Genomic DNA, 15,344 nt, shown 5'->3' with positions numbered 1-15,344 from the left:
GCCTACTACTGCCACTGCTGCTGTTGCTGCTGTTAGTCGGTCATCTTCCCAGAGGGGAAGTCGTAAGACCGCTAAGTCTTTCACCAAACAATTGACCGTCCAACAGTCGTTTGCCATGACCACCAAATACGATAGTAGTCACCCTATTGCAAAGCGTATAACTGCGGCTGTAACTGCAATGTTGGTGTTAGACGTGCGCCCGGTGTCCGCCATCAGTGGAGTGGGATTTAGAGGGTTGATGGAGGTATTGTGTCCCCGGTACCAAATCCCCTCGAGATTCCACTTCACTAGGCAGGCGATACCAAAAATGTACAGAGAAGTACGATCAAGTGTCCTCAGTGCTCTTAAAAATGCGGTTGTACCCACTGTCCACTTAACCACGGACATGTGGACAAGTGGTTCTGGGCAAACGAAGGACTATATGACTGTGACAGCCCACTGGGTAGATGCATCCCCTTCCGCAGCAACAGCAACAGCTGCATCAGTAGCAGCATCTACAAAATGGCTGCTCATGCAAAGGCAGGCAACATTGTGCATTACAGGCTTTAATAAGAGGCACAACGCTGCCAACATATTAGAGAAAATGAGGGAAATTATCTCCCAGTGGCTTACCCCACTTAGACTCTCATGGGGATTTGTGGTGTCAGACAATGCCAGTAACATTGTGCGGGCATTAAATATGGGCAATTTCCAGCACGTCCCATGTTTTGCCCACACCATTAATTTGGTGGTGCAGCATTACCTCAAGAGTGACAGGGGTGTGCAGGAGATGCTTGCGGTGGCCCGCAAAATTGCTGGACACTTTCGGCATTCAGCCAGTGCCTACCGCAGACTAGAGGCACATCAGAAAAGCTTGAACCTGCCCTGCCATCACCTCAAACAAGAGGTTGTGACGCGCTGGAACTCCACCCTCTATATGCTGCAGAGGATGGAGGAGCAGCAAAAGGCCATTCAGGCCTACACAGCCACCTACGACATAGGCAAAGGAGTGGGGATGCGCCTGAGTCAAGCGCAGTGGAGACTGATTTCCGTGTTGTGCAAGGTTCTGCAGCCATTTTAACTTGCCACACGAGAAGTCAGTTCTGACACTGCCAGCTTGAGTCAGGTCATTCCCCTGATCAGGCTGTTGCAGAAGCAGCTGGAGAAAGTGAGGGAGGAGCTGGTAAGCCATTGCGATTACAGCAAGCATGTAGCTCTTGTGGATGTAGCCCTTCGTACGCTTTGCCAGGATCCGAGGGTGGTCACTCTTTTAAAGTCAGAGGAATACATTCTGGCCACCGTGCTCGATCCTCGGTTTAAAGCGTATGTTGTGTCTCTGTTTCCGGCGGACACAAATCTACAGCGGTGCAAAGACCTGCTGGTCAGGAGATTGTCCTCTGAAGAGGACCGTGACATGCCAACAGCTCCACCCTCATTTTCTTCCACATCTATGGCTGCGAGGAAAAAGCTCAGTTTTCCCAAAAGAGGCACTGGCGGGGATGCTGATAACATCTGGTCCGGACTGAAGGACCTGCCAACCATTGCAGACATGTCTACTCTCGCTGCATTGGATGCTGTCACAATAGAAAAAATTGTGGATGATTACTTTGCTGACACCATCCAAGTAGACATGTCAGACAGTCCATATTGTTACTGGCAGGAAAAAAAGGCAGTTTGGAAGCCCCTGTACAAACTGGCTCTATTTTACCTGAGTTGTCCCCCCTCCAGTGTGTACTCGGAAAGAGTTTTTAGTGCAGCGGGGAACCTGGTCAGTGAGCGGCGAAGGAGGTTGCTTCCTCACAACGTTGAAAAAATGATGTTTATAAAAATGAATAATCAATTCCTCAATGAAGTACAGCACTGCCCTCCAGATACTACAGAGGGACCTGTGGTTGTGGAGTCCAGCGGGGACGAATTGATAATGTGTGATGAGGAGGAAGTAGACACTGTAGGGGGAGAGGAATCAGAGGTTGAGGATGAGGACGACATCTTGCCTCAGTAGAGCCTGTTTAGTCTGTACAGGGAGAGATGAATAGCTTTTTTGGTGTGGGGGCCCAAACAAACCAATCATTTCAGTCAAAGTTGTTTGGTAGGCCCTGTCGCTGAAATGATTGGTTTGTTAAAGTGTGCATGTCCTATTTCAACAGCAGACCTCTCAACTGCAGCTCATCCCTCCTCTGCGGGGATAATGTCTCCTGTGCTCTGACACGTCACTCTGTGTACTCTCAGCCTCAGGATCTGACACTACAGCTACCATGCCTCTTGTAGCAGCCCTCACTCCAGGGCCTCTTCCATGTGCAGTGTCCCCCTCTCTCTTGGGTTCACTATAGTGGCATGGAGTTCTCCCCCTCATCCAGGGCACACATTCCTTGCCCTGGCTCAGTCACCACGCTCAGACTTCCAGGCAATGCTGGGGGAGCCTGGGAGCTTCCACCCCAGGTCCCCAGCTACAACTCTCCTCTCCTGTGTCTTCTCTCTCTTTCTGACACTTGAAAGATCGTGCCTTTAAATGAAAAAGTCAGTCTTGATTGCACGACTATGTGCAAGTGCAACAGGGACATTTTTTTGGGTTTACAAAGTCAAACAGTAACACTACGACCCTGTCTGTCTGGGGTCTGTCAATGACGAATTGTCTGGAGCATGTTTTGAGGAGGTATTGTGGCCCCGGTATCAAATTGGGTACCGGGGCCACCCCACTATGCAGTCCAGATACTTGTTTGGTGGAATTCCGACACGTGGAGGGTTTTTTAATTATATTGTGGCCTCGGTACCAAATTGTGTACCGGGGCCACCACACTACGCAGTCAAGATACTTGTTTGGTGGAATTCAGACCAGTTGAGGGTTTTATTATTATATTGTGTGGACCACTCTATCTATACCACACTACAACTCTATACCACTCTATTTCCTACTTTAATTCTATTTAATTCTATTTCCTACTTTAATTCTATTACTAATTAATTACCATAAAGAGGAACCAAAAAAACCAATTTTACCAAAAGTATAATATGACTTAGACTTACAAACACTACACTTGAAAGATCGTGCCTTTAAATGAAAAAGTCAGTCTTGATTGCACGACTATGTGCAAGTGCAACAGGGACATTTTTTTGGGTTTACAAAGTCAAACAATAACACTACGACCCTGTCTGTCTGGGGTCTGTCAATGACGAATTGTCTGGAGCATGTTTTGAGGAGGTATTGTGGCCCCGGTATCAAATTGGGTACCGGGGCCACCCCACTATGCAGTCCAGATACTTGTTTGGTGGAATTCCGACACGTGGAGGGTTTTTTAATTATATTGTGGCCTCGGTACCAAATTGTGTACCGGGGCCACCACACTACGCAGTCAAGATACTTGTTTGGTGGAATTCAGACCAGTTGAGGGTTTTATTATTATATTGTGTGGACCACTCTATCTATACCACACTACAACTCTATACCACTCTATTTCCTACTTTAATTCTATTTAATTCTATTTCCTACTTTAATTCTATTACTAATTAATTAACATAAAGAGGAACCAAAAAAACCAATTTTACCAAAAGTATAATATGACTTAGACTTACAAACACTACACTTGAAAGATCGTGCCTTTAAATGAAAAAGTAAGTCTTCATTGCACGACTATGTGCAACAGGGACAGTTTTTTTCTTTACAAAGTCAACTAATAACACTTGGACCCTGTCTGTCTTTAACATACTTAATGGGATCTCAATGACGAATTGTCTGTAGCATGTTTGGAGGAGGTATTGTGGCCCCGGTATCAAGTTGGGTACCGGGGCCACCCCACTACGCAGTCCAGATACTTGTTTGGTGGAATTCTGACACGTGGAGGGTGTATTTATTTTATTGTGGCCCCGGTATCAAGTTGGGTACCGGGGCCACCCCACTACGCAGTCCAGATACTTGTTTGGTGGAATTCTGACACGTGGAGGGTGTATTTATTTTATTGTGGCCCCGGTATCAAGTTGGGTACCGGGGCCACCCCACTACGCAGTCCAGATACTTGTTTGGTGGAATTCTGACACGTGGAGGGTGTATTTATTTTATTGTGGCCCCGGTATCAAGTTGGGTACCGGGGCCACCCCACTACGCAGTCCAGATACTTGTTTGGTGGAATTCTGACACGTGGAGGGTGTATTTATTTTATTGTGGCCCCGGTATCAAGTTGGGTACCGGGGCCACCCCACTACGCAGTCCAGATACTTGTTTGGTGGAATTCTGACACGTGGAGGGTGTATTTATTTTATTGTGGCCCCGGTATCAAGTTGGGTACCGGGGCCACCCCACTACGCAGTCCAGATACTTGTTTGGTGGAATTCTGACACGTGGAGGGTGTATTTATTTTATTGTGGCCCCGGTACCAAATTGTGTACCGGGGCCACCACACTACGCAGTCAAGATAGATAGATGCGTATCATAGATAAAGTACATTCAGTGGTGTGGGGCAAATTGAAAAATATTCAAAATGCACTGACATTATCAAAAACAAGAGGTTGTCACATGCTAAAACTCCAACATGTATATGATGGAGAGGATGGAGGAGCAGCCGTATGTGTAGTGTAATGCAGACCTGTTGAAGGTTTTTTATATATTTTATTGTGGTGCCCAGTGCCCACTCCTCTACGCAGTCCAGGTACATTTATTGGTGCGAATCAAACAAGTTGATGGTTTTCTTATTATATATATTGTGGTGACCCACTCCTCTACGCAGTCCAGGTACATTTATTGGTGCGAATCAAACAAGTTGATGGTTTTCTTATTATATATATTGTGGTGACCCACTCCTCTACGCAGTCCAGGTACATTTATTGGTGCGATTCATAAAAGTTCAGGGTTTTTAAGATATTGTGGTGACCCACTCCTCTACGCAGTCCAGGTACATTTATTGGTGCGATTCATAAAAGTTCAGGGTTTTTAATATATTGTGGTGACCCACTCCTCTACGCAGTCCAGGTACATTTATTGGTGCGAATCAAACAAGTTGATGGTTTTCTTATTATATATATTGTGGTGACCCACTCCTCTACGCAGTCCAGGTACATTTATTGGTGCGATTCATAAAAGTTCAGGGTTTTTAAGATATTGTGGTGACCCACTCCTCTACGCAGTCCAGGTACATTTATTGGTGCGAATCAAACAAGTTGATGGTTTTCTTATTATATATATTGTGGTGACCCACTCCTCTACGCAGTCCAGGTACATTTATTGGTGCGATTCATAAAAGTTCAGGGTTTTTAATATATTGTGGTGACCCACTCCTCTACGCAGTCCAGGTACATTTATTGGTGCGAATCAAACCAGTTGATGGTTTTCTTATTATATATATTGTGGTGACCCACTCCTCTACGCAGTCCAGGTACATTTATTGGTGCGATTCATAAAAGTTCAGGGTTTTTAATATATTGTGGTGACCCACTCCTCTACGCAGTCCAGGTACATTTATTGGTGCGAATCAAACAAGTTGATGGTTTTCTTATTATATATATTGTGGTGACCCACTCCTCTACGCAGTCCAGGTACATTTATTGGTGCGATTCATAAAAGTTCAGGGTTTTTAAGATATTGTGGTGACCCACTCCTCTACGCAGTCCAGGTACATTTATTGGTGCGAATCAAACAAGTTGATGGTTTTCTTATTATATATATTGTGGTGACCCACTCCTCTACGCAGTCCAGGTACATTTATTGGTGCGATTCATAAAAGTTCAGGGTTTTTAATATATTGTGGTGACCCACTCCTCTACGCAGTCCAGGTACATTTATTGGTGCGAATCAAACCAGTTGATGGTTTTCTTATTATATATATTGTGGTGACCCACTCCTCTACGCAGTCCAGGTACATTTATTGGTGCGATTCATAAAAGTTCAGGGTTTTTAATATATTGTGGTGACCCACTCCTCTACGCAGTCCAGGTACAATTATTGGTGCGAATCATAAAAGTTCAGGGTTTTTAATATATATTGTGGTGACCCACTCCTCTACGCAGTCCAGAAAGATACCTTGTTGCAACGTTTTGGACTAATAACTATATTGTGAGGTGTTCAGAATACACTGTAAATTAGTGGAAATGCTTGTTATTGAATGTTATTGAGGTTAATAATAGCCTAGGAGTGAAAATAAGCCCAAAAACTTGATTTTTAAACTTTTTATGTTTTTTTCAAAAAAAATCCGAATCCAATACCTTAAATCCGAACCGAGACCTTTCGTCAAGTGTTTTGCGAGACAAATCCGAACCTCAAAAATAACGAAAATCCGGATCCAAAACACAAAACACGAGACCTCAAAAGTCGCCGGTGCACATCCCTAATTAATATACTCTGCCTATGTTTCAAGGCCCCTTTGCTCCTTCGTTCCTCAGCATGACCTTTGTAAGTAAATTTAAGATTCCAATCATTTGAATTTGGATCTGATTCTGTGCCATCGCCTATCAGTATCTAGATGCTGTTTATGGAACTGAATATTATTAAGATAGATAGTTATATGCAGAAGCATGTTTCCAACATACCAAACACAATAACACAATACACCACACACACATTCCATGAATAACACCACCCCACTACACAATTGTCGGAGGAAACGCCGAAAATCCCACGGTCCGCGCACTATTACACGGTAATAGTACGCAGAAAAACCGTTACTACGGTAATTTTCTCACTGGATCTCAGCTCGCAGCTTCCTGAGTAATATATAAGAGAGATATCCCTTCCCAGCGTCGCTTAGGGAAGTGGAAGGAATAAAGTAATTATATAAGATAATTTCTGTTTTTCATACCACAAAATATCTTGTATTTAAACACACCTGAAAACACTTATTTTTTTTAAAAAATAAGTGTATTTTGAAAAGTTAATTAATACCAGTCCGAGCAGTCAGCAAATGAACACATTGTACATGCGAGCCAAGAGATCGCATCTTTCTTTCAATTATTCAAGTACTTTCTGCATAGACGGACTTTATCGTATTATTTAAGGCTTTTGCAAAAGATCCCTATTTAATTAGAAATGAATTGAACAAATGTGTAGAACTGTGACTTATAATAATGAAACATAGCTGCCACAAAAAGATAAACATCTGGGTTTCAATAATAATACTATGTAATAGGTAATGTAATAGGTAGTGGGCGCCAGAATTGTTTGGCTGCACATTATGGAATACCAGGTATCAGCTATTGCTCTTGAAATACATAAAATACATACTGTAACAAAGCACACTATTACCACCACTTCCATGATAAACTATACACTACAATCATTCAGTATACACAGACAGTACAATCACCCTAAAGCTGGCCTGTGTACACAAAGTACAACTTCAACACACAGGAGATACATTCTAGACACATACACAGCACATCCTTCAAAGACACACACACACACACACATTGTGTCTCAGTTGTGTGTCCAGAGACAAAAATACATACACACCTTTACATGAACATCTGTGCAAAGACACATATACACAGCTGGGATTATGACCACCTAGACTCACAGCTAGGGAGCTAGATATACATGGACAGAAGACCATCTTTAAGACCCACTATTAACAGAGCCGCATCTTATAATTTTCGCTCTTGGGGCTAGAAAGAAAAATGCTGCCTCCCCCTAGCCCTCAATGAACCTAAATGAACCTAAAATATTTATAAACTGTGTCCCCCTTCAGCACTGCACTCGTATGCGGTCGCCCCTATCGCACAGCCCTAATTACAGCCCTGCCACCATATGCTAAAGATGTGGAAATGATTCAATTATAACCATAATTGTTAGCTCCCCTTTAAATCATCACTATAATATGCAAGCACATGAAATAAGTATATCATAGACAGCAAGTATCAGAGATCATATGTCCCCTAATTATATCAAAATAATATTACTGTATAATATTTCATGTATAACTTGAAGCTACATGCCTCCTACCCAACATCCCCGAACCATTGACTTGGTTGCATCTTACAATCCCAGCAAACTTGTATGTAGCCCAAAAAGCTCAATTAAAACTTTTATCCTCCTCACCCACAAGCTAACCTGCTTCCAGCTGAAGTATGGACAGTACAGGACTTGGAGGACATCTAATTCCACACATACATTCAATAAAAAAAACTACAGGCTTGTCTGCATATTGACAAATGTAGTAACCAACAGATGCACCCCAGCCCAGCCAGCCCTTGCATCTTCTAACACCTCTCAGCTGGCTGAGGCAAGAGTGAGAAATGTCAAGAATGTTAGGAGAATCAAGGTGATAGTTTTGATTGATAGTTCTCATTGATCCCCATTAAGCACTTAATCCATTGTTTAATGGGGATCAATGAGTAGGAAGTGTTGCAAACTCACTGTCACGAATAGCCTCCTCTGGCTACTCCCTGATTTAATATCTTATCCTATATTCACACCGTCAAACAATATATTACCTCTATTTTGTCAGGAAACCTCTCCTCACCACCTTTACCTGTCACAAACTGCACTATGCACACTTGTGACTTGGAAGTGTTTACTGTATGAGGTTACACATGATTGAATCGCCCCCTCAACAGAACTCTCACACACAAAGCTGGATTCATACGTGGATGAATGCGCTTGAGTTTGGCATGCCCCTACTGTAAACTGACCACGGCAAAATGCCCCTTCCCCACCCTGTTCACTCCCAGAGATCGTAGGCCATAGTAAGTGTCCTTTGCGTTCAATTACGCAGCAGACAGGGCTGCATTCACGTACGTTTCTCCCGGTTCTGACCATGCGCAGATGAATCGGTATCTTCTAATCTTCCTCCAATATTTTTCCCACTGTAAGAAAAATATTGGAGGTAGATTAGAAGATACTGATTCATCAGGATTCTTAAACCATAAGTATTGTTTTTGATTCACCATTTACCATTCACCAGTGTTCTGGCAGGTTGATTATTTCTATTAAAGACACCATAAGCATTGATAATACTTCACAATTATTTTTCACTATATATAACATTTGACATTATTGTTATTTGATATATATTAAGATCAAATAGTGGCTTCATTTACTTCTTATTTGAATATACACATTCAAAGAAAAGAATACTTTATTAAAAATCATGTGTATCAAAGACCTTTTTAATTGCACTAACTGAGAATAATTAAATACTATCACGTCCTTTTGCAAATAACTATTTGTAATCTATTAGAATTCATTAGGTTTTGATGAATTTGAGATGTAATTCCTAATGTTACCAATTATTATTGTTAGTCAAAATTAATTCAGTTTTGAGAAGATAATTAATAACCAACAACAATTCAGAAGATACATGACATCCATTGGGGACACATTTAAAATGACAGAAACCGCTGTACAATACCGATGGAATTTATGCAAATTTGGGCAACATAAAACCATGGAGAGAGACATCAGAAGGCTACATTAAAATTCTTAACACAAAGCCATGGAGATGTGATAGTAATTAGAATGTATTTGTTCAATGTTTAGATGAGCATGCAGTTTCAGTGTAAAAGAATGCAATTGTGCACCTTCATCAAAATCCATTTTCTGAATTATAATGCATATGTGACAAAACAGAATAATGCTGACATGAGAACTAATCATATTTTAAGCCCCCAGGCACCATTTCTGGTCCAGTTTACTTAAATAAACTAAAATAATTTAACTAATTTATCCGGACTAAAGATTCAAGAGCTACACAATAGGAGCAGAATTTGCAACAGAGCAAACCATTTTGCACTGCAAGAGGTGCGAATTATAGAATAAATAAATATAGACCCCCCATGTTGTGGTTTTGGTTCTAAAACTTGTTTGTGTTTTGGTTTTGTGATAGGATTTGCCAAAAAATTGCTAAAGGTTTTGGTTTTGGATGTGGATTTAATTAAAATTTGTGAAAGATCGGTAATGTAATGTTATTTTGAGCTGTTTTTGCTCATATATATCCATTTATAACACTAACATTCTTTTCCAGCTATTTCCAGTCTATTTTCTAATGACCCCTTTACAACTGAACCAATTTTCACCAATTTTGGCCAAAGTCTGCAGCGAGCTGTCTTAATGAAGGATTTTGTAACTTTGCCAATGTCACATTTGTTTTCTCCCATTCAATAAAAAATAAATTAACTGCATAGTGTTGATATCTCCCTTTCAACCAAATCTCACTTTCACCCAAACCTTCTTCGCATGTTCAGACTATTACTATAACTGTAATTGAAAAAATAAATAACCATACGGACACCAACGTAAATTTGGCAAAAGGTCACAGTTTTAATTTAAACAAAAATGGTGGCAGAGAGAGCAATGCGAGTCAGCTAACAACGAATAGCAAAACATTTGAAGGTCAAATTGCCATTACACCACTGGTCCCAGGATATAATCCTTTACGATTGGTCAGTGCTAAATCTGGCATCAGAGTGATTACAGGGTATATTTTCTGAACTGCGGGTTTGAAAAAGTGGAGATGTTGCCTATAGAAACCAATTAGATTCTAGTTATCATTTGTTTAGTGCATTCTACAAAATAACAGCTGGAATCTGATTGGTTGCTATTGTCAACATCTCTATTTCAAACCTGCAGTTTAGTAAATATACCCCCACACTCCTTCTGGGCTCACGATGACGTCAATACATGTTTTGGGCAACCAAATCGGTATCAATGTGAGTTTTATACATACATAATTGCATCTGTTAGAAGAGCACTGCCTGCTACTGTAACTTCACTGTCTAGGATTCATACCTTGCAGCATTCAAAATACATTGTGTGCTTAGTCTTTTAAGTTTTGTAGTATGGGTGCAGGACACCTTCACCTATCAGCATTATCATTTATTTACATACAACACATTATGTAGCACTTTACAATTGAGTATCTACTTTTCTAAATATCTACTGATGCCTCTGTCCATCTATTGATATCTGATTGTTACTGCCTCTTCCCTCTCCATGATGCATGCTGTCTAATGTTCCAAATTTAGAGTATGCGTAGAGTTTTTTTTGTTTTTTTTTATTTCTTGAACCTTACACTAAATTGATTTTGTTGTTTAATTTATCCAATGGGATTGCTTCAGTTGGTGGCATGGCAGATGACATTTTTTTTGCACCCGCTTCAATGTTCTACATGTTGTCGCTGAATGTCGAAAATGCCCAGAAAACAACCCTCACACACAAACAACCAGTTTTAAATATAGATGTCACTGAATGACCCTTTGAAAATTGACATGTATTGAAAAATAGAAAAAAGTTTAGATTATATAGTATTTTTTTTTTGGGGGGGGGGGGGTGCAGCTGCATTGACAATCACACGCAAACACCCAGTTTTTTTCAAAATGCATTCAGATGTCACTGTCCCACACTAGATTACTTTCAGTAGAAAAACTTACAATTTTAAAAGAAATAAATTGATTTGGTTTTTAAATTCTGCTGCTAATAGTGATACAGCAAAGGCAAACTGTTTTCCTCCACTAAATATACTACTTAGTTCAGATTGATACCTAACTCAGTCTATATACTAGTACTGTATATGCATTAATAACAACCAGTAGCCACTAGTCCGTCTAAACTCTCTGAAAGATTGAAATTAAAAGCAATTGATCTGCAAACTATTCTAGCTGACCAATTTCTACAGAACTGCTTTACAAAAATCACAAAATTAGATTACTTTCTATGTCCCTCTTTCACCCTGAATGCTAACCCCTTCCTTACACGCTGTCTGTTCTAAAATGGCACTTGAGAAAGCGAAGGAGAACTAACTATATATCGTGGGTTTTGCATGGAAATTTTCACGGAAATTATGTAAAACTCAGATCCCCAATGTCGGATCTTGTTGGATTTCTCCAAATCCGAACTGCTCATCTCTAGTGCATTTATTTTTTTGCGTGCAGGGCAAACATTACATGCTGCACACGTACTGCACAGTTCTATTTTTACACTGCTAGCACACCCCCATCCCATCTTACTAGCTACCCCGATCCATCTCAAATCTCTAAATCAAATTGTGCGCAGCAGAAAATGGTTTGTGCGGGTGCAAATTTTGCACAATCCTACTGATTTTTGGGTTTTAAGCAAGAGGTGTCAGAGACGTTACCAGAGGCATGACTTGATTGTTGCAGAAAAGCAGTCATAGCAACCTTGCTTATTGATCCTTCAAAGTCAACTCTTCCTATCATTGAGAAGTAGAAGTAACCAAGCATTGGATTGCTCACCCATCAATAGAGAACATGAGCTCAGTTTAGACAGGATAGAGGCAAGTTAGTTTTACCCTACTGATGATGTGTTGCTGAGTATGAATCCTGCTTAGTACGAGAGGAACCGCAGGTTTACACATTTGGTGTATGTGCTTGGCTTAAGAGACAATGGGGCGAAATTACCATTTGTGACAAATTGACTGAACACCTCTAAGTCAGAACCTTCCTAAACGTGATGATTCTCATCTGCCACCAAATGTTTGTATCCATCTACTTTCTAAGATTATTTTTAGCTTTTTAACATTTCTTATTTGAATGTAAATTATCATATAACATTTATACATGAAATTATAAAATTTAGCAACAAACTTTATTAGTGGGTGTGGACTTCAATTATAAACAAAATGCTATTTTTTTTCAGGTTATCCAATTTTTTGTGGTCTACAGCTCACCATTTCAGAGTCTTATTTAGTCTCTTCCTTTTTATTATTGTTATTATTATTATATTTGTTATTGTATTATTCACTGGTTTGGCACAATCAGTACAATTTTTGGCGAGTGCTCAGAACTTAAAGTGGTTTCCACTTAATTTAAGAATTTTACTTAATCCCCTCCCTTCTCAAAACTAATACTTTAGACTTGTCCCTCCATATGGCATCCACCATTTGTTCTAGTTAGCCCTGGTACTCATATATAGTCTGGACCTTTGTTGATCCCTTTCATAGCAGCTAGTTGGAGATCAATTAGAGAACTTCTTAGATGGTAGATGTCCCAGTGGAGGGCCACCATGGTACTATTATTGGGAATGGAGAGGAGCATACCTGGCATAAGACCATAAACGACAGAACAAATACAGGCCGAGAATAGGAGGGGAAGCATAGGATCAGAGTCTAAAAATTAGCTGAATACCAGGATCTACAGGTAGACAGGGATGGTCAGGAAACAGGCCAGATCAATAATGGGAAGTCAGAAAAGTAGCACTAAAAAAATAAGATGTAGCACTGAAAACCTGTTGCACTGAGTGGTGTTTTGAAGCTGGCACCTGCTGGCATAGGTCTCATACACATATTAAGGAGAGCAGAAGTATGTGTTCGATGCCAGAAGTGACAAATCAGAGTTCACGGTGGTATGTGATATTAACAGCTCCCATTCTTACGGGAGACCTTTGAGGATCGTCTACTCGGTTTCAATGGACATTGTAGATGAAAGCTCTTGACAAGAAGAGGAGCATCTACATCAGGGGCTCGAACCTGGGATATATCTTCTAGATCATAGTCCTTCCAACCAACCAAATAAAATGTTAATTCCTAAAAGACAGTGTATTTATTTGCAGAGGTATGGAAACCATGGGGAATGCGTAGACTAGAGGATAACTTGAACTGGAAAAAAACAGGGTTGATATATTCCATGGATCTAAGAGCACATTTAAGAGTAGGTACTTTGAGTCTTATATTTTTATTGAAGATCCTCCCCTTAGAGCTAATACAGAGTTGGATGCAAACGTAAAGTAGGATAGGACACACGCATGAAAAAGCACATTTACATGAATATGTGCAGTCGGTTGCATCTCATAATGTACTCAGCTCTACAACACTAACATATGTGCCAGGTTTACGCCAGGAGTAACAAGTGTGTTTACTAATGCACAACAATAGCACAGAGATAAGGTTAGGCAGTGCTAGTAGTAACTGCTAAAGTAGCTATTTGCACACAGTATAGTAAAGTAATAAAGTGTCATGTACATAAGAGAGGACAGTGTATAGATAGCGTTGTTAACAAATGAGAAAGTTGCATTTTCCATATCAAATCTAATTGAATACAAACAAAAAATACAAATGCAAATTAAATTAAATATTAACATCTGTTGTTTTTCTCTTTAAAAATGAAAGGGGAAAACAACAGTAATGTGAATAGATGTATGCAGCTTTATACAATATTGTAACCATCGATGAATTAAGTACTATCATCGGGAGGGTTTAAGACAATCAGTCAATCAGAAGCGACTAGCAAGGGCTACTGACCTTCATCATCATCATTATCAGCACCAGTCCTCCAGCGCTCACAAGAGACACATCTCCTGACAAGTGTATATATTTATTAGAGATGAGCGCACTCGGATTTCTGAAATCCGAGCCCACCCGAACGTTGCCGATCCGAGTCGGATCCGAGACAGATGCGGGTATTGGCGCCAAATGAAAACTTGAAAGCGAGGCTCCGAGTCATAATCCCGTTGTCGGATCTCGCGATAGTCGGAACCTATAAATTCCCCGCTAGTCACCGCCATCTTCACTCGGGCATTGATCAGGGTAGAGGGAGGGTGTGTTAGGTGGTCCTCTGTTCTGGTAGATCTCGTGCTGTGCTGTTTAGTGCTGTGCTGTTCTGTGCTGTGCTGTGTTCTGTTCTACAGTATCAGTCCAGTGGTGCTGTGTGCTGTGCTCTGTCCTTCTGAGTTCAGTGGTGCTGCTGGGTCCTGTGCTGTGTCCTGTTCAGTCCAGTGGTGCTGTGTCCTGTGCTCTGTCCTTCTGAGTTCAGTGGTGCTGCTGGGTCCTGTGCTGTGTCCTGTTCAGTGACAGTCCAGGGGTGCTGTGTCCTGTGCTCTGTGCTTCTAAGGGCATAGGTATTTCCCTATTATTCCCAAGTGTTTTAAAAAATAAAAAAAAGTTATTAAAAAAAATACAAAAAAATAATAAAAAAAAAAAATTAATTACAACTAAATTTGCAAAACCAATCCTGCAGTATAAGCCCATTGGTACTGCAATATTACCAAGTTCACACATTCAGCAGTAAAAGTCCAGTGGTACTGCAATATTACAAAGTTCACACATTCTGCAGTATCAGTCCAGTGGTGCTGTGTCCTGTGCTCTGTCCTGCTGAGTTCAGTGGTGCTGCCGTGTCCTGTGCTGCTGTGTCCTGTGCTCTGTGCTTCTAAGGGCATAGTTATTTCCCAATTATTCCCAAGTTTTTAAAAAATAAAAAAAAAGTTATGAAAAAAAAAAAATTATAACCAAATTTGCAAAACCAATCCAGCAGTATAAGTCCATTGGTACTGCAATATTACCAAGTTCACACATTCTGCAGTATCTTGTGCTACATATAATGGAGAACAAAAATTTGGAGGATAAAGTAGGGAAAGATCAAGACCCACTTCCTCCTAATGCTGAAGCTGCTGCCACTAGTCATGACATAGACGATGAAATGCCATCAACGTCGTCTTC

The sequence above is a fragment of the Mixophyes fleayi genome, chromosome 2 (assembly GCF_038048845.1).
Source record: "Mixophyes fleayi isolate aMixFle1 chromosome 2, aMixFle1.hap1, whole genome shotgun sequence".
NCBI classification, from domain to species: Eukaryota; Metazoa; Chordata; class Amphibia; order Anura; family Limnodynastidae; genus Mixophyes; species Mixophyes fleayi.
The sequence above is the reverse complement of the archived record's forward strand: the minus strand, read 5'-3'. Positions refer to the sequence as shown.